The sequence below is a fragment of the Urocitellus parryii genome, chromosome 10 (assembly GCF_045843805.1).
Source record: "Urocitellus parryii isolate mUroPar1 chromosome 10, mUroPar1.hap1, whole genome shotgun sequence".
Lineage (NCBI taxonomy): Eukaryota > Metazoa > Chordata > Mammalia > Rodentia > Sciuridae > Urocitellus > Urocitellus parryii.
Window position 1 is genome coordinate 66,178,781 of NC_135540.1, and position 17,981 is coordinate 66,196,761.

Below are 17,981 nucleotides of genomic sequence, written 5' to 3' on the forward strand. Positions count from 1 at the left end.
ATCCATCACTTAAAGATCAAGTGTTAGAGCAGATAAGCAGATAATGGCTTTTAAGTTTATAAGACTATCATATAGAAAAGATTTGATTTCATATAAGCTCATGTAAAACAATGATTTATTAATTCTGCTTAAAACAGTTATTTGGATCAATATGAAGTTTAGAATGTAGTGAATCCTGTCTCAATACTTCCATTTCATCAATACTAAAAGTTATTCTGGGGAAAGATTATATTCATCAATTTTCTTTCTAAAAATAAAATATCTTTTTCTTACTACAATATTAAATCTGCATATCTCTGCCAAGACACTCCTATCTACTGGACACATGCTATTTTCAAAACAATGTGACCACCCCCAGAACACAAAAGTAATCTTTCACAAAAAGGGGGATGCATCAGTCAACTGTGCTTGCACACAGAAAACAATTACTTTTTTGAACAGCCATTAGGTTACAGATAGAGGCATCCCTGTATCATTTTGCTGAAAGAATTGTAAACATGGTCAAACTGGACATACATAGACTATGGCATTTCTTTGCATTGTTGTTTTAAGACAAATGAGGAAAACATTTTAAGCATGTTGCATGTTCACAAAATGATGCCAACATTGTAATTGTGCCTCAGAATTTCCATATTTTAACAAGTACTCTAAGAGAAATATATGTAAATTATATGAGCACACACTTCACAAACATGAAATATTAATGGTTAACAAAAATGTTTAAACTTCATCAGTATTCCAGAATATGCAAATTAAAACAAAGACTCTGTACATATAAAATGAGCAGAGCAGAGTAGAAGATATTCTTTCAAGTTTCTAGCGCAGAAATATATTAAGTCCCTACTGTCTACATGGAATATTCATACAAATGAATATTTGAAAAGAAAATTTTAAAATCACCTAATGGACAAATCTTTTATTTTTATTTTTATAGCAAAATATCATGACATTGAAGGATTTTATACGACATTCATATCCTGGTAGATGGGCTACAGCGAGAGTGCTCTGTCAATCTGGTTCAAATATATTTTCTACAAAGAATAGTTATGTAGAAGTTTAATTTGTTAAAGATTCTGTAAAGAATGGTGCGTTCTTATAATTTACTATAGCAAATCAACTTGTCATGTAGGAAGGAAAAGATCTCCTCTTAATTGCATTTGAGTTCAAAGCCCAAATAATCTCCCAATGGGAAGAATTTGTTTTGGGCATTGGGAGATTATTTGGGCTTTGAACTCAAATGCAATTAAGTACTTTACTACTTAAAAAATGAGGAGTTGTCCTGGTAAAATATAAAATTTACATTTTATTTTCTTTGGTTCTATCACTGCAAACCCAATTCATGTTATACAGAAAGGCAGGTAAGGTCAAATTTCATTGGGAAGAAATAGGAAATTAATTTTAGTGCTTTTTGAAATTATTAGTTTCAAAAATACAGGGAAACATAACTTTTCTTAGTAGAGGCTGTGTATACCAACTCATGCACATTAGCTTCTAGCTCACACCAAACAAATGAATCAGAGAATAGTAAAAATGCAAAAGTATATGAACAATATCTTTACCTTTTTTTGTATTTGATTACCAATTGATTTCTCAGTGCAACCTTTTGCTTGCCACCATTTCCTTACAGAGGTTAAGTCTAAAAATGTATTCTAATAACACAATTTCACTAAGAATAGGGTCTGTTGAGTTAGGGTCTAAAGTATTATACAAATGTTTTAAGCGCCCAGGTTAATGTAATTATCACACCTGAAAGTTACTACCAGTACTTTGGTATACAAAAAGAGCAACAAAACAAAACAAAACAAAAGTCAGGAATGGTTTAACAATACTACAAAACAGGTGGGTTAATCAGTGCACTCACTCATGCTTTCCACCACCCATCCCCCAAGAAAATAAAATACATATTTCTCAAACTCACAATTTAAAAAGAAAATCAAGAAAAAGTTTTTCTTCAAAGATTGATCCCTCTCCATTTGTTTTTCTGCTCTGAAAGAGAGAATTATCTGCTAGCAGCAGCATTTGCTAAATGAAACATTTCTTGAGATAAAGTTTCATGGCAGATGGAGAAGAAATTTCGCCACCTGTTTGATAGTCATTTGAATTCAAGTGCTAAATCTTTCATGGTATTTATTTCCACTCTTGAGAAATTAATTAAAAACTTGAGATGGTAAAAATCATTTCCATTGTTTTCCAGATAGATTCAAATTATGCATACAACATTGAATTCTAAAGATGTTAGTAAGTTTTCTACTGTCCTTCATCGCCCCTGCCAAACAAAACTTGAATGTTAGACCACAAGAATTTGTGCAAACACACACACACATGCTCAACTTCTGTTTTTAAGAACTAGGAAAATATTTTAAATAAAAATCAGACACAGAATTTCCAACTCCTGAAATGAATTAACATCAGTAATATAAGCTTGTCATGTTCATTGGAAAGAAATGGAAAAAAAAAACTTCGTTTAATTAATTCTGTATAAATACATTCTGTATAAACACACCTACTAGGCAACTGTGGTTGACAAGATTTGGTTATGATTACAAATTTCATAAACATTATGGCATAGCTTTACATATAGCTTTTACTATAAAATGATTGATTGTAAATCATTCCCTTGCTCAAAACTATGCAATACTCACTAATCTATAAACAACAATCAAATCCTACACTCTTAGATTCAAAGTTTCTTTGCCAAGCTCTCTTTCAGTGATTCCACATTCCAACAAAGGATTCAAAAGAAATATATATTTAGTAATTAGAGAATAAGCAAAAATAAAAATTAATATTTCAATGTAATAATTTTTCCTTTAAAGTACATTGCTTATACATATTCACAGCTATGACTTTTTGTCTATTGCTAACCAAGTTATGTGGAAAAGCCATTTCATTTAAATATTCTTAATAGAAAGGAAATTCATTTCATGTAAATCTAATAACTGCTAATCGTATAATTTAACTGCACTGAAGCACTTTAAGTATAAAAACTTCAAACATAAGTAAATGTGGATGATTTTTTGAGTACTAATTTTAAATACATTTCTCCTAAACCCTGGTCAGGTTTCTTTTTCTCCTAGTCAGCCATTCCTTTTATCAAATTCCTCACACCAAACACACTATCCTTTAAGTGCAAGCATATTAGCTTCAAGATATCAATTTGTCTCAAATAGTTTTCTCTGTTATGATAAAAGATGTGAAAATAACTCAAATAACTCTTAACTTTAAGAATAGTTGCAATCTTCCAGCAGATTGTAATTTTATTTTCTTTATCGAATTACAATTTGGTGCACCATAACTAAGTATTTTTGTGACTGGCAAACTACTTACAATGAAACTACTTCCAGTCTGTGCTTGCATCTGAGTATTTATCAGCAACAATGAATATAATCTAAATTTTGTATCCATTCTTTAATAGGAAAGATACCCTAAATTACTCTTTATTAAGATTGTGATATATTACTATATATATCAAATGAAGAAATCCAACACTATTAAGTGAATAGATATAAACAGTGCTACACACTTAAAAACTAGCCTCTCTAAATTCACTCATACATTCAACATTCATTCAGTAGCTGCTACATGCCAGGAATTACATTAAGAAACATGAAAAAAAAAAAACAGCAGTCAGGATACTTGCTGCTAAGAGATCATCATCAAATAAATAATTACTTTCCAAAGGATTAACTGATATATTAAGATAACATTATCTACCAACAAATATCATGTTGTATAATTTATATAAACAATAACAATTAAATGCAAACTTTGTTCCCAGTCCATAAGGGTATAAGTTCATATTTAGCATATAAACACCAATTTTCTTAAAAAGTCACATTTTTCTTACTATAATATTAAAAGGATTATTTTCTTCTGGATCAGGCTATCTGTAAGTCTGCATCTGCAATCAAATAATATCCACTATTCAAAAAATAAACTGCAGATCTGGCCGGCCGCGCGGGCGGGCAGGCAGACCGGTGGAGCAGTGCCACAGGCCCCAGGCTGCCCCACTAGCATAGCAAATACTCATGGCCTGTCACCCCTGGCCCCTCCGCCCCCTGGCCCCGCAACCCCCACGAACCCTTGCATTGCCCAGAGGACCCGAAGCCCATTAGAATGACTGAGGAAGCATGCCGAACACTAAATCAGAAATGAGCCCTTGAACCAGACCCTATAGAGGATGATGTGGAGAGCAAGAAAATGAAAATGGAGAGAAGATCGTCAGCTTCAGACTTAAACTCTGATGGAGACACAAGAGTGACACCTGAGCCAGGAGCAGGTCCAGCCCAAGGATTGCTAAGGGCAGCAGAGGCCACCAGAATGTGAAGAGGTGAGGGGCTGGTGAGCGACAGGCCAGTGGATATGTGAACCTCACACAGTGACATGAAGTCTGAAAGGAGACCGCCCTCCCCCCATTTGATTGTGCTCTCTGACAATGAGCAACCTTCAAACCCAAGGGTGAATGTACTGACCAAGACAGCCTTGAAGGAGACCAGCACTTAGGCTCTCCTGAAAAGTAGTCCTGAAGAACAAGAAAGAATGATCAAGCAGCTAAAAGGAGAGCTAAGATTAGAAGAAGCAAAGCTTGTATTGTTGAAAAAGTTGCAGCAGAGTCAAATACAAAAAGAAGCCCATGGGCTCCATTGGGAGCACTGTGCCTATGCCTCCCCCATTCGTGCCAGGCACTCAGAACCTTCCCGTTGTCAAGACATCACTTCAGACCTCTTCAACTCGAATGCCTGGCAGTGTCATCTCGCCACCCCTGGTCTGTGGCAGGCAACAGGTGTTTTCTAGCTGGGACCTCAGGGGAGCTCACAGGTCGTCATGCCCCCACTCCTCATGGGGTCCCAGCAAATCCATAACATCCGGCAACATTCCACCACAGGGCCACCGCCTCTTCTTCTGCTCCCCACCCCCTTCCCCGACTTCTGTGACAAGTGTGCAAATTCAAATTCAGGGACAGAGAATTATCCAGCAGGGACTCATCCGAGTCGCCAACGTCTCCAACACCAGTCTGCTGTCAACTTCCCACAGCCCACCCCAGCATCACTGAAGGGGACAACAGCTGCCTCCTCTCAGACCAACTCCACACCTACCAGTGTAGCTTCTGTGGTTACTTCTGATGAGTTTTCAGCCAGCTGGTAGGCGGCCGCCAGGCTTGCAGTAGGCAAACTAGAGAAGACACTGCTGGGGATCCCCCCCCATCCCCCAGCCCCAGAGGTGAATTTCCTACCAAGTGCTGCCAACAATGAGTCCATATACCTTCTTGGCCTGGAGGAGGTGGTGCAGAACCTACTAGAGACACAAGCAGGCAGGATGTCCGCTGCTGCAGCTGCTGCTGTGCTATCCCGGAGTCCTACATGTGTGCACAGTACAAGACAGACTTCACATGCCATTAGCGGGAGGAGAAGGGTGGGGCCATCATGTGAGAGAACTGCATGACATCCAACCAGAAGAAGGCACTCAAGGTGGAGCATACTAGCCGCCTGAAGGCTGCCTTTGTGAAGGTTCTGCAACAGGAGCAAAAGATTAAACAGCACCTCCTGTGGAGAGGGTGGAGATGTCACCACATTGGGGGGAGGTTCAGTGGGAGTGAGGGGGCTGTGGAGAGTGTGGAGATGTCACCTCAGTGGGGGGAGGTTCAGTCGGGATGAGGAGGCTGTGGAGAGGGTGTAGAGGTCAGCTCAGTGGGGGGAGGTTCAGTGGGGGTGAGGAGGCTGTGGAGAGGGATGGAAATGTCACCTCAGTGGGGGGAGGTTCAGTGGGGATGGGGAAGCTGTGGAGGGAGTGGAGATGTCACCTCAGTGGGGGGAGGTTCAGTGGGGACAAGGAGGCTGTGGAGAGGGTGGAGATGTCACCTATGTGGGGTGAGGTTCAGTGGGGAAGAGGAGGCTGTGGAGATGGATGGAGATTTCACCTCAGTGGGGAAAGGTTCAGTTAGGACAAGGAGGCTGTGGAGAGGGATGGAGATGTCACCTCATTGGGGGAGGTTCAGAGGGGAACAGGAGGCTTTGGAGAGAGATGGAAATGTCACCTCAGTGGGGGGAGGTTCAGTGGGGTTGAGGAGAATGTGGAGAGGGATGGAGATGTCACCTCAGTGGGGAAAGGTTTAGTTAGGACAAGGAGGCTGTGGAGAGGGTGGAGATGTCACCTCAGTGGGGGGATGTTCAGTGGGGATGAGGAGGCTGTGGAGAGGGTGGAGATGTCACCTCAGTGGGGGGAGGTTCAGTGTGGACCAGGAAGCTGTGGAGAGGGATGTAGATGTCACCTCAGTGGGGGGAAGTTCAGTAGGGATGAGGAGGCTGTGGAGAGGGATGTAGATGTCACCTCAGTGGGGGGAAGTTCAGTGGGGATGAGGAGGCTGTGGAGAGGGATGGAGATGTCACCTCAGTGGGGGGAGGTTCAGTGGGAACCAGGAAGCTGTGGAGAGAGATGGAGATGTCACCTCAGTGGGGGGAGGTTCAGTGGGCATGAGGAGGCTGTGGAGAGTGTGGAGATGTCACATCAGTGGGGGGAGGTTCAGTGGGGGTGAGGAGGCTGTGGAGAGGGATGGAGATGTCACCTCAGTGGGGGGAAGGTTCAGTAGGGACGAGGTGGCTGTGGAGAGGGTGGAGATGTCACCTCACTGTTGGGGGGTTCAGTGGGGACAAGGACGCTGTGGAGAGGGATGGAGATGTCAACTCAGTGGGGGGAGGTTCAGTGGAGACCAGGAGGGTGTGGAGAATGTGGAGATGTCACCTCATTGGGGGGAGGTTCAGTGGGGACCAGGAGGCTGTGGAGAGGATGGAGATGTCACCTCAGTGGGGGGAGGTTCAGTGGGGGTGAGGGGGCTGTGGAGAGGATGGAGATGTCACCTCAGTGGGGGGAGGTTCAGTGGGGACGAGGAGGCTGTGGAGAGGGTGGAGATGTCACCTGAGTGGGGGGAGGTTCAGTGGGGGTGAGGAGGCTGTGGGGATGGAGATGTCACCTCAGTGGGGGGAGGTTCAGTGGGGGTGAGGAGGCTGTGGAGAGGATGGGGATGTCACCTCAGTGGGGGGAGGTTCAGTTGGGAGCAGTAGGCTTTGGAGAGGGTGGAGATGTCACCTCAGTGGAAAGAGGTTCAGTGGGGGTGAGGAAGGTGTGGAGAGGGTGGAGTTCTCACCTCAGTGAGGGGAGTTTCAGTGGGGACCAGAAGGCTGTGGAGATGGTTGGAGATATCACCACAGTGGAGGGAGGTTCAGAGGGGACTGGGAGACTGTGGAAAAGGTGGAGATGTCACCTCAGTGGGGGGAGGTTCAGTGGGGACCAGGAAGCTGTGGAGAGAGATGGAGATGTCACCTCAGTGGGGGAAGGTTCATTGGGCATGAGGAGGCTGTGGAGAGTGTGGAGATGTCACATCAGTGGGGGGAGGTTCAGTGGGGGTGAGGAAGGTCTGGAGAGTGTGAAGTTGTCACCTCAGTGGGGGGAGGTTCAGTGGGGACCAGGAGGCTGTGGAGAGGGATGGAGATTTCACTTCAGTGGGGGGAGGTTCAGTGAGGACAAGGAGGCTGTGGAGAGATATGGAGATATTACCTCATTGGTGAGCGGTTCAGTGGGGACCAGGAGGATGTGGAGAGGGACAGAGATGTCACCTCAGTGCAGGAGGCTCAGTGGGGACCAGGAGTCTGTGGAGAGGGATGGAGATGTCACCTATGTGGGGTGAGGTTCAGTGGGGAAGAGGATGCTGTGGAGATGGATGGAGATGTCACCTCAGTGGGGAAAGGTTCAGTTAGGACAAGGAGGCTGTGGAGAGGGATGGAGATGTCACCTCATTGGGGGGAGGTTCAGTGGGACCAGGAGGCTTTGGAGAGAGATGGAAATGTCACCTCAGTGGGGGGAGGTTCAGTGGGGTTGAGGAGAATGTGGAGAGGGATGGAGATGTCACCTCAGTGGGAAAAGGTTCATTTGGTTGAGGAGGCTGTGGAGAGGGTGGAGAGGTCACCTCAGTGGGGGGAGGTTCAGTGGGGACCAGGATGGTGTGGAGAAGATGGAGATGTCACCTCAGTGGGGGAAGGTTCAGTGGGGACAAGAAGGCTGTGAAGAGAGATGGAGATAAATCCTCAGAGGGGGGAGGTTCAGTTGGGACCAGGAGGCTGAGGAGAGGATGTAGATATCACCTCAGTGGTGGGAGGTTCAGTGGGGAACAGGAAACTGTGGAGAGGGTGGAGATGTCACCTCAGTGGGGGGAGGTTCAGTGGAGGTGAGGAGCCTGTGGAGATGGACGGAAATGACACCTCAGTGGGGGGAGGTTCAATGGGAGTGAGATGGCTGTGGAGAGGATGAAGATGTCACCTCAGTGGGCGTAGGTTCAGTGGAGATTAGGAGGCTCTGGACAGTCTGGAGATGTCACCTCAGTGGGGAGAGGTTCAGTGGGGATGAGGAGGCTGTGGAGATGGTGGAGATGTCAAATCAGTGAGGGGAGGTTCAGTGTGGACCAGCAGGCTGTGGAGAGGGTGGAGATGTCACCTCAGTGAAGAGAGGTTCAGTGGGGGTGAGGACACTGTGGAGAGGGACAGAGATGTCACCTGAGTGGAGGGAGGTTCAGTGGGGGTGAGGAGGCTGTGGAGAGGATGGAGATGTCACCTCAATGGAGGGAGGTTCAGTGGGGACCAGGAGGCTGTGGAGAGGGTGGAGATGTCACCTTAGTTTGGGGGAGTTTCAGTGGGGACCGGGACACTATGGAGAGGGTGGAGATGTCACCTCAGTGGGGGGATGTTCAGTGGGGACAAGGAGGCTGTGGAGAAGGTAGAGATGTCACCTCAGTGGGGGGAGGTTAAGTGGGGACCAGGAGCCTGTAGAGAGGGTGGAGATGTCACCTCAGTGTGGGGAAGTTCAGTGGGGGTGAGAGGGCTGTGGAGAGGGTGAAGATGTCACCTCAGTGGGGGGAGGTTCAGTGAGGAGCAAGAGGCTGTGGAAAGGGTGGAGATGTCACCTCAGTGAAGAGAGGTTCAGTGGGGGTGAGGACACTGTGGAAGGGACAGAGATGTCACCTGAGTGGAGGGAGGTTCAGTGGGGGTGAGGAGGCTGTGGAGAGGATGGAGATGTCACCTCAGTGGGGGGAGGTTCAGTGCAGACGAGGAGGGTGTGGAGAGGGTGGAGATGTCACATCAGTGAGGGAGGTTCATTGGGGAGCAGGAGGCTGTGGAGAGGGTGGAGATGTCACCTCAGTGGGGAGAGGTTCAGTGGGGGTGAGGAGGCTGTGGAGAGGGTGGAGATGTCACCTCAGTGGGGGGGAGGTTCAGTGGGGACCAGGAGGCTGTGGAGAAGGTGGAGGTGTCACCTCAGTGGAGAGAGGTTCACTGGGGATTGGGAGGCTGTGGAGAGGGAGGAGATGTCACCTCAGTTGGGGGCGGTTCAGTGGGGACCAGGAGGCTGTGGAGAGGGTGGAGATGTCACCTTAGTGGGGGGAGGTTCAGTGGGGACCAGGAGGCTATGGAGAGGGTGGAGTTGTCACCTCCGTAGGGGGAGGTTCAGTGGGGACGAGGAGGCTGTGGAGAGGGATGGAGATGTCACCTCAGTGTGGGGAGTTGCAGTGGAGACCAGGAGGGTGTGGAGAGTTTGGAGATGTCACCTCATTGGGGGGAGGTTCAGTGGGGACCAGGAGGCTGTGGAGAGGATGGAGATGTCACCTCAGTGAGGGGAGGTTAGGTGGGGACAAGGAGGCTGTGGAGAAGGTAGAGATGTCACCTCAGTGAGGGGAGGTTAAGTGGGGACCAGGAGCCTGTAGAGAGGGTGGAGATGTCTCCTCAGTGTGGGGAAGTTCAGTGGGGGTGAGAGGGCTGTGGAGAGGGTGAAGATGTCACCTCAGTGGGGGGAGGTTCAGTGAGGAGCAAGAGGCTGTGGAAAGGGTGGAGATGTCACCTCAGTGAAGAGAGGTTCAGTGGGGTGAGGACACTGTGGAGAGGGACAGAGATGTCACCTGAGTGGAGGGAGGTTCAGTGGGGGTGAGGAGGCTGTGGAGAGGATGGAGATGTCACCTCAGTGGGGGGAAGTTCAGTGCAGACAAGGAGGGTGTGGAGAGGGTGGAGATGTCACATCAGTGAGGGAGGTTCAGTGGGGACCAGGAGGCTGTGGGGAAGGTGGAGGTGTCACCTCAGTGGAGAGAGGTTCACTGGGGATTGGGAGGCTGTAGAGAGGGAGGAGATGTCACCTCAGTTGGGGGCGGTTCAGTGGGGACCAGGAGGCTGTGGAGAGGGTGGAGATGTCACCTTAGTTGGGGGAGGTTCATTGGGGACCAGGAGGCTATGGAGAGCGTGGAGTTGTCACCTCCGTAGGGGGAGGTTCAGTGGGGACGAGGAGGCTGTGGAGAGGGATGGAGATGTCACCTCAGTGGGGGGAGTTACAGTGGAGACCAGGAGGGCGTGGTGAGGTTGGAGATGTCACCTCAGTGGGGGGAGTTTCAGTGGGGGTGAGGGGGCTGTGGAGAGGATGGAGATGTCACCTCAGTGGGGGGAGGTTCAGTGGGGACGAGGAGGTGTGGAGAGGGTGGAGATGTCACCTGAGTGGGGGGAGGTTCAGTGGGGGTGAGGAGGCTGTGGGGGTGGAGATGTCACCTCAGTGTGGGGAGGTTCAGTGGGGGTGAGGAGGCTGTGGAGAGGATGGTTTTGTCACCTCAGTGAGGGGAGGTTCATTTGGGAGCAGTAGGCTTTGGAGACGGTGGAGATGTCACCTCAGTGGAAAGAGATTCAGTGGGGGTGAGGAGGCTGTGGAGAGGGTGGAGTTGTCACCTCAGTGAGGGGAGGTTCAGTGGGGACCAGAAGGCTGTGGAGAGGGATGGAGATATCACCTTAGTGGAGGGAGGTTCAGTGGGGACCGGGAGACTGTGGAAAATGTGGAGATGTCACCTCAGTGCGGGGATGTTCAGTGGGGACCAGGAGGCTGTTGAGTAGGTGGAGATGTCACCTCAGTGGGGGGATGTTCAGTTGGGACAAGGAGGATGTGGAGAAGGTAGAGATGTCACCTCAGTGGGGGGAGGTTCACTGGGGACCAGGAGCCTGTAGAGAGGGTGGAGATGTCACCTCAGTGTGGGGAGGTTCAGTGGGGGTTAGAGGGCTGTGGAGAGGGTGAAGATGTCACCTCAGTGGGGGGAGGTTCAGTGAGGAGCAAGAGGCTGTGGAAAGGGTGGAGATGTCACCTCAGTGAAGAGAGGTTCAGTGGGGGGTGAGGACGCTGTGGAGAGGGACAGAGATGTCACCTGAGTGGAGGGAGGTACAGTGGGGTGAGGAGGCTGGGGAGAGGATGGAGATGTCACCTCATTGGGGGAGGTTCAGTGCGGACGAGGAGGGTGTGGAGACGGTGGAGATGTCACATCAGTGGGGGAGGTTCATTGGGGAGCAGGAGGCTGTGGAGAGGGTGGAGATGTCACCTCAGTGGGGAGAGGTTCAGTGGGGGTGAGGAGGCTGTGGAGAGGGTGGAGATGTCAAATCAGTGAGGGGAGGTTCAGTGGGGACCAGGAGGCTATGGAGACGGTGGAGATGTCTCCTCACTGGGGTGGGTTCATTGGGGACTGGGAGGCTGTGGAGAGGGTGGAGATGTCACCTCAGTGGGGGGAGTTTCAGGGGGGACCAGGAGGCTGTGGAGAGGGTGGAGTTGTCACCTCAGTAGGGGGAGGTTCAGTGGGGACGAGGAGGCTGTGGAGAGTTTTGAGATGTCACCTCAGTGGTTGGAAGTTCAGTGGGGACAAGGAGGCTGTGGAGAGGGTAGAGATGTCACCTCATTGGGGGGAGGTTCAGTGGGGACCAGGAGGTAGTAGAAAGGGTGGAGATGTCACCTCAGTGGGGGGAGGTTCAGTGGGGGTGAGGGGGCTGTGCAGAGGATGGAGATGTCACCTCAATGGGGGGAGGTTCATTGGGGACGAGGAGTCTGTTGAGAGGATGGAGATGTCACCTCAGTGGGGGGAGGTTCAGTGGGGGTGAGGAGGCTGTGAGGTTGGAGATGTCACCTCAGTGGGGGGAGGTTCAGTGGGGGTGAGGAGGCTGTGGAGAAGATGGAGATGTCACCCTGGTGGGGGGAGGTTCAGTGGGGAGCAGTAGGCTGTGGAGAGGGTGGAGATGTCACCTCAGTGGTGAGAGGTTCAGTGGGGGTGAGGAGGCTGTGGAGAGGGGTGGACATGTCACCTCAGTGGGGGGAGTTTCTGTGGGGACCGGGAGACTTTTGAGAATGTGGCCATGACACCTCAGTGGGGGGAGGTTCAGTGGGGACCAGGAGGCTGTTGATTAGGTGGAAATGTCACCTCAGTGCGGGGAGGTTTAGTGGGGAAAAGGAGGCTGTGGAGAGGGTAGAGTTGTCACCTCAATGATTTGAGGTTCACTGGGGACCAGGAGGCTGTAGAGAGGGTGGAGATGTCACCTCAGTGTGGGGAGGTTCAGTGGGGTGAGGGGGCTGTTTAGAGGGTGAAGATGTCACCTCAGTGGGGGGAGGTTCAGTGGGTCCGGGAGACTGTGAAGAGGGTGGAGATGTCACCTCAGTGTGGGGGGGTTCAGTGGGGACCAGGAGGCTGTGGAGAGGGTGGAGATGTCACCTCAGTGGGGGATGGTTCAGTGGAGAAGAGAAGGCTGTGGAGAGGGATGTAGATATCACCTCAGTGTGGGGAGATTCAGTGGAGACCAGGAGGCTGTGGAGAGTGTGGAGATGTCACCTCATAGGGTGGAGATTCAGTGGGGACCAGGAGGCTGTGGAGAGGGTGGAGATGTCACCTTAGTGGGGGGAGGTTCAGTGGGGATTAGGAGTCTGTGGAGAGGGACAGATATGTCTCCTCTGTGGAGGGAGGTTCAGTGGGGGGTGAGGAAGCTGTGGAGAGGATGGAGATGTCACCTCAGTGGCGGGAGGTTCAGTGGGGTTGAGGAGGCTGTGGAGATGATGGAGATGTCACATCAGTGGGTGGAGGTTCAGTGGAGAGCAGGAGGCTGTGGAGAGGGTAGAGATGTCACCTCAGTTGGGAGAGGTTTAGTGGGGGTGAGGAGGCTGTGGAGCCATTGAAGATGTCCCCTCAGGGGCGAAGTTCAGTGGGGACCAGAAGGCTGTGGATTGGGTTGGAGACGTCACCTCAGTGAGGGCAGGTTCAGTGGGGACCAGGAGGCTGTGGAGAGGTTGGAGATGTCACCTCAGTGGAGAGAAGTTCAGTGGGGATTTGGAGGCTTTGGAGAGGAAGGAGATGTCACCTCAGCAGGGGGAGGTTCAGTGGGGACCAGGAGGCTGTTCAGAGGGTGGAGATATCACCTCAGTCGTGGGGTTCAGTGGGGACTGGGATGCTCTGAAGAGGGTAGAGATGTCACCTCAGTAGGGGGAGTTTCAGTGGGGACCAAGAGGCTGTGGAGAGGGTGGAGATGTCACTTCAGTGGGGATGAGGAGGCTGTGGAGATGGTTCAGATGTCACCTCAGGCGGGGCGGGAGGTTCAGTGGGGCCAAGGAGGCTGTGGAGAGGTTAGAGATGTCACCTCAGTGGGGGGAGGTTCAGTGGGGACCAGGAGGCTGTAGAGAGGATGGAGAGGTCATCTCACTGGGGGGAGGTTCAGTGGGGCTGAGGGGGCGGTGGAGAGGGTGGAGATGTCACCTCAGTGGGGGGAGGTTCAGTGGGGACGAGGAGGCTGTGGAGAGGGTGGAGATGTCACCTCAGTGGGTGGAGGTTCAGTGGGGATGGGGAAGCTGTGGAGGGAGTGGAGATGTAACCTCATTGGGGGGAGGTTCAGTGGGGACCAGGAGGCTGTGGAGAGGTTGGAGATGTCACCTCAGTGGGGGGAGGTTCAGTGGGATGGGGAGGCTGTGGAGAGGATGGAGATGTCACCTCAGTGAGGGAAGGTTCATTGGGGACCAGGAGGTATTGGATAGAATGGAGATGTCACCTCATTGGTCGGAGGTTCAGTGGGGATGGGGAGGCTGTCGAGAGGGATGGAGATTTCACCTCAGTGGGGGGAGGTTCAGTGGGGACTTGGAGGCTCTGAAGAGGGTGGAGATGTCACCTCATTGGGGTAGTTTCAGTGGGGAAGAGGAGGCTGTGAAGATGGTGGAAATGTCACCTCAGTGGGGGGGGGTTCAGTGGGGATGGGGAGGCTGTGAAGAGGGTGGAGACATCACCTCAGTGGGGTGAGTGTCAGTGGGGATGAGGGGGCTGTGGAGAGGGTGGAGATGTCACCTCATAGGGGCGGAGGTTCAGCTGGGACTAGGTGGTTGTGGAGAGGGTGGAGATGTCACCTCAGTATGGGGGGGTTCTGTGGGGACGAGGAGGCTGTGGAGATGTTGGAGATGTCACCTTATTGGGGGGAGATTCAGTGGGGACTAGAAAGCTGTGGAGAGGGATGGAGATGTCACCTCAGTGGGGGGAGGTTCATTGGGGGTGATAGGGCTGTGGAGAGGGTGGAGATGTCACTTCAGTGGTGGGATGTTCAGTGGGGGTGAGAGGGCTGTGGAGAGTGTGGAGATGTCACCTCAGTGGGGTGAGGTTCAGTGGAGTGAGGAGGCTGTAGAGAGGGTGGAGATGTCACCACATTGGTGGGAGTTTCAGTGTGGGTGAGGGGGCTGTCGAGAGGGTGGAGATGTCCCCTCCGTGGGGGGAGGTTCAGTGGGGATGGGGAAGCTGTGGAGGGGGTGGAGATGTCACCTGGTGGGTGAGGTTCAGTTTGGATTAGGTGGCTGTGGAGAGTTTGGAGATGTCACATCAGTAGGGGGAGGTTCAGTGGGGACAAGGAGGCTGTGGAGAGGGTTGTAGATGTCACCTCATTGGGGGGAGGTTCAGTGGGGTCCTGGGGGCTGAGGAGAGAGATGGAGATGTCACCTCTATGAGGGGAGGTTCAGTGGGCATGAAGAGGCTTGGAGAGGGTGGAAATGTCACGTCAGTGGGGGGAGGTTCAGTTGGGGTGAGGAGGGTCTGGAGAGGGTGGAGTTGTTACCTCAGTGTCGGGAGGTTCAGTGGGGATAAGGAAGTTGTGGAGAAGATGGAGATGTCATCTCAGTGGGTGGAGGTTCAGTTGAGATTGGGAAGCTGTGGAGAGAGTGGAGATGTCACCTCAGTGGGTGGAGGTTCAGTGGGGTCGAGGAGGCTGTGGAGACGGTGGAGATGTCACCTCCGTGGGGGGAGGTTCAGTGGGCACCAGGAGGCTGTGGAGAGGGTGGAAATGTCACCTCAGTGTGGGGAGGTTTAGTGAGGATGGGGAGGCTGTGGAGAGGATGGAGATGTCACCTCAATGGGGGGAGGTTCAGTGGCGACCAGGAGGCTCTGGAGAGGGTGGAGATGTCACCTCATGGGGGGGGAGGTTCAGTTTGGATTAGGTGGCTGTGAAGAGGGTGGAGATCTCACCTCAGTGGGGGGATGTTCAGTGGGGATGAGGAGGCTGTGTAGAGGTTGGAGATGTCATGTCTGTGGGGGAAGGTTCTGTGGGGGTGAGGAGGGTCTGGAGAGGATGGAGTTGTCACCTCAGTGTGGTGTCGTTCAGTGGGGACCAGGAGGCTGTGGAGAGGGATGGAGATGTCACCTCAGTGGGGGAGTTTCAGTGGGGACCAGTAGGCTGTGGAGATGGATGGAGATGTCCCCTCAGTGGCGGGAAGTTCAGTGGGGATGAGGAGGCTGTGGAGAGGGATGGAGATGTCACCTCAGTGGGGTGAGGTTCAGTTTAGACAAGGAGGCTGTGGAGCGGGATGGAGATGTCACCTCAGTGGGGGGAGGTTCAGTTGGGTCCAGGAGGCTCTGTTGAGAGATGGAGATGTCACCTATGTGGGGGAAGGTTCAGTGGGGATGAGGACGCTGTGGAGAGGGTGGAGATGTCTCGTCAGTGGGGGGAGGTTCAGTGGGGGTGAGGAGGGCCTGGAGAGGTTGGAGTTGTCACCTCAGTGGGGCAAGGTTCAGTGGGGTCCAAGGGGCTGTGGAGAGTGATGGAGATGTCACTTCAGTGGGGGGAGGTTCAGTGGGAAGGGGAGGCTGTGGAGAGTGATGGTGATGTCACCTCATTGGGGAGAGGTTTAGTGTGGACCAGGAGGCTGTGGAGAGGGACAGAGATTTCACCTCAGTGGGGGTGGTTCAGTGGGGACCAGGAGGCTGTGGAGAGGGATGGAGATCTCACCTCAGTCGGGGGAGGTTTGTGGGGACGAGGAGGCTGTGGAGATTGATGGAGATGTCACCTCAGTGGGGAGAGTTTCAGTTTGGACAAGGAGGCTGTGGATAGGGATGGAGATGTCACCTCAGTGGGGGGAGGTTCAGTGGGGACCAGGAGGCTGTGGAGAGGGATGGAGATGTCACCTCAGTGTGGAGAGATTCAGTGAGGACCAGGAGGCTGTGGAGAGGATGGAGATGTCACCTCAGTGGGGGCAGGTTCAGTGGGGACGAGGAGACTATGGAGAGGGATGAAATATCACCTCAGTGGGGGGAGGTTCAGTGGGGTTGAGGAGGCTGTGGAGAGGGTGGAGATGTCACCTCAGTGGGGGGAGGTTCCGTGGGGAAGAGGAGGTTGTGGCGAGGGAGGGAAATGTCACCTCAGTTGCGGGAGATTCACTGGGGATGAGGGGGCTGTGGAGAGGATGGAGATGTCACCTCAGTGGGGGGAGGTTCAGTGGGGGTGAGATGGCTGTGGAGAGGATGGAGATGTCACCTCAGTGGGGGGATTTTCAGTGGGGACCAGGAGGCTGTGGTGAGGGTGTAGATGTCACCTTTCGTTGGGGGAGGTTCATTTTGGATTAGGTGGCTGTGGAGAGGGTGGAGATGTCACCTCAGTGGGGGGAGGTTCAGTGGGGATGAGGAGACTGTGGAGAGGGTGGAGATGTCATTCAATAGGGATGGGTTCAGTTGGCTCCTGGTTACAGGCCTGAGGATGAATTAGGACTTAGGTCCAGGGTTGCTGGTGGCTGCTTCCCTCCTCCTTCTGTTTTGAGTACCTGGGTGCAAGTGTCCTGTTGCACATGGCAGAATGTGCAGGCTGTTTTCTTGCCCCCTAGGTCCTCAGAAGGACTGTGTGGTGTACCTGCAGTGCCCCAGGAGCCTGCACCACACCTGGACCCTCTGGTGGAGACCTTGTGCCCTCAGTCTAACCTGGTGCCATGGTCATGAGGTGCACTGATTGTGTGTCAGGATGGGGACTGTGCCGGAGGGGGGTCTGCCAGCCTTGCCCTTCAACAAGGGTCTCAGTGTCCAGGACGTGTTCTGCTGGGGGCTGCACTGCGGTCCCCTGAAGCCTGTGGTGCATGACCTGCGGGAGTGAGTCTGGTGACTGCCAAGGACAGGTTGTAGGGAGTGACACTGCTTGCCCTGTCTGGGACGTGCTCTGGGGCCTGGCCACCCTCCTCATGGAGAGCCTGGAGGGGATCTGTGCTGGCACCCAGTTGGGGGCACATGTGTTGGCGACAGCAGCAGAGGGCCCATTCTGGGGAAAGGAGCCCAGGCCCTGCTGTGCCTCCTGATGTCTGGGGTCTGTGGGAGCCACCACTTGGTGGCGTCTGCCACAGTCATTGTGGCCATTTGTTTTGCTGCAGTAGGTTGGGGACACAGGAGATGAAGCACAGAGACAGAGAAGTGTCAGGATGAGGCGGCAGAGGAGGGCCCATCCAGGAGAGAAGGTAGATAGTGTCTGGAGAGGGGAGGGCTCCAGGGTCCTGCTGGGGAGTGGGGAGGTGGCTGGGGTCTCCTGGGGTCGCCACGGCTCTGTGGGGAGCAGGGCAGGGGCCGAGCAGAGAGCGGGGATGGAGTCAGGCCTCAGGAGGAGGGGCGCCTGGGGAGGGGTCCCTGGCCCCCGGTGCACGTTCTAGGGCATGGCTTGTGTTGCTGGAGTGAACCTGGGAGCAGGGGCAGGGTTCCTCGAGTTGGGCAGCGTCCCAGGGAAGAGGAGGACCCCACCCTGTCCTGTGCAGCTCCAGGGAAGGAGGGCCAGGGCGGAAGGGCCGAGGGTCCTGGGGAAGTGCTGCGGCCCACCACCTGGGCCTCAGCTGCAAATCCAGGGCCATGTGGAGGCTCCTCGAGGCCGGTGCTGGCCTCAGGGGTCTGC

At 52.3% G+C, this 17,981-nt stretch overlaps 1 pseudogene; it reads left to right on the plus strand.

Moving 5' to 3' along the window:
• The first annotated feature begins 4,116 nt into the window (after window positions 1-4,116).
• On the plus strand, window positions 4,117-17,031 carry LOC144257147 (transcriptional repressor p66-alpha pseudogene; annotated as a pseudogene).
• The last annotated feature ends 950 nt before the right edge of the window (window positions 17,032-17,981 follow it).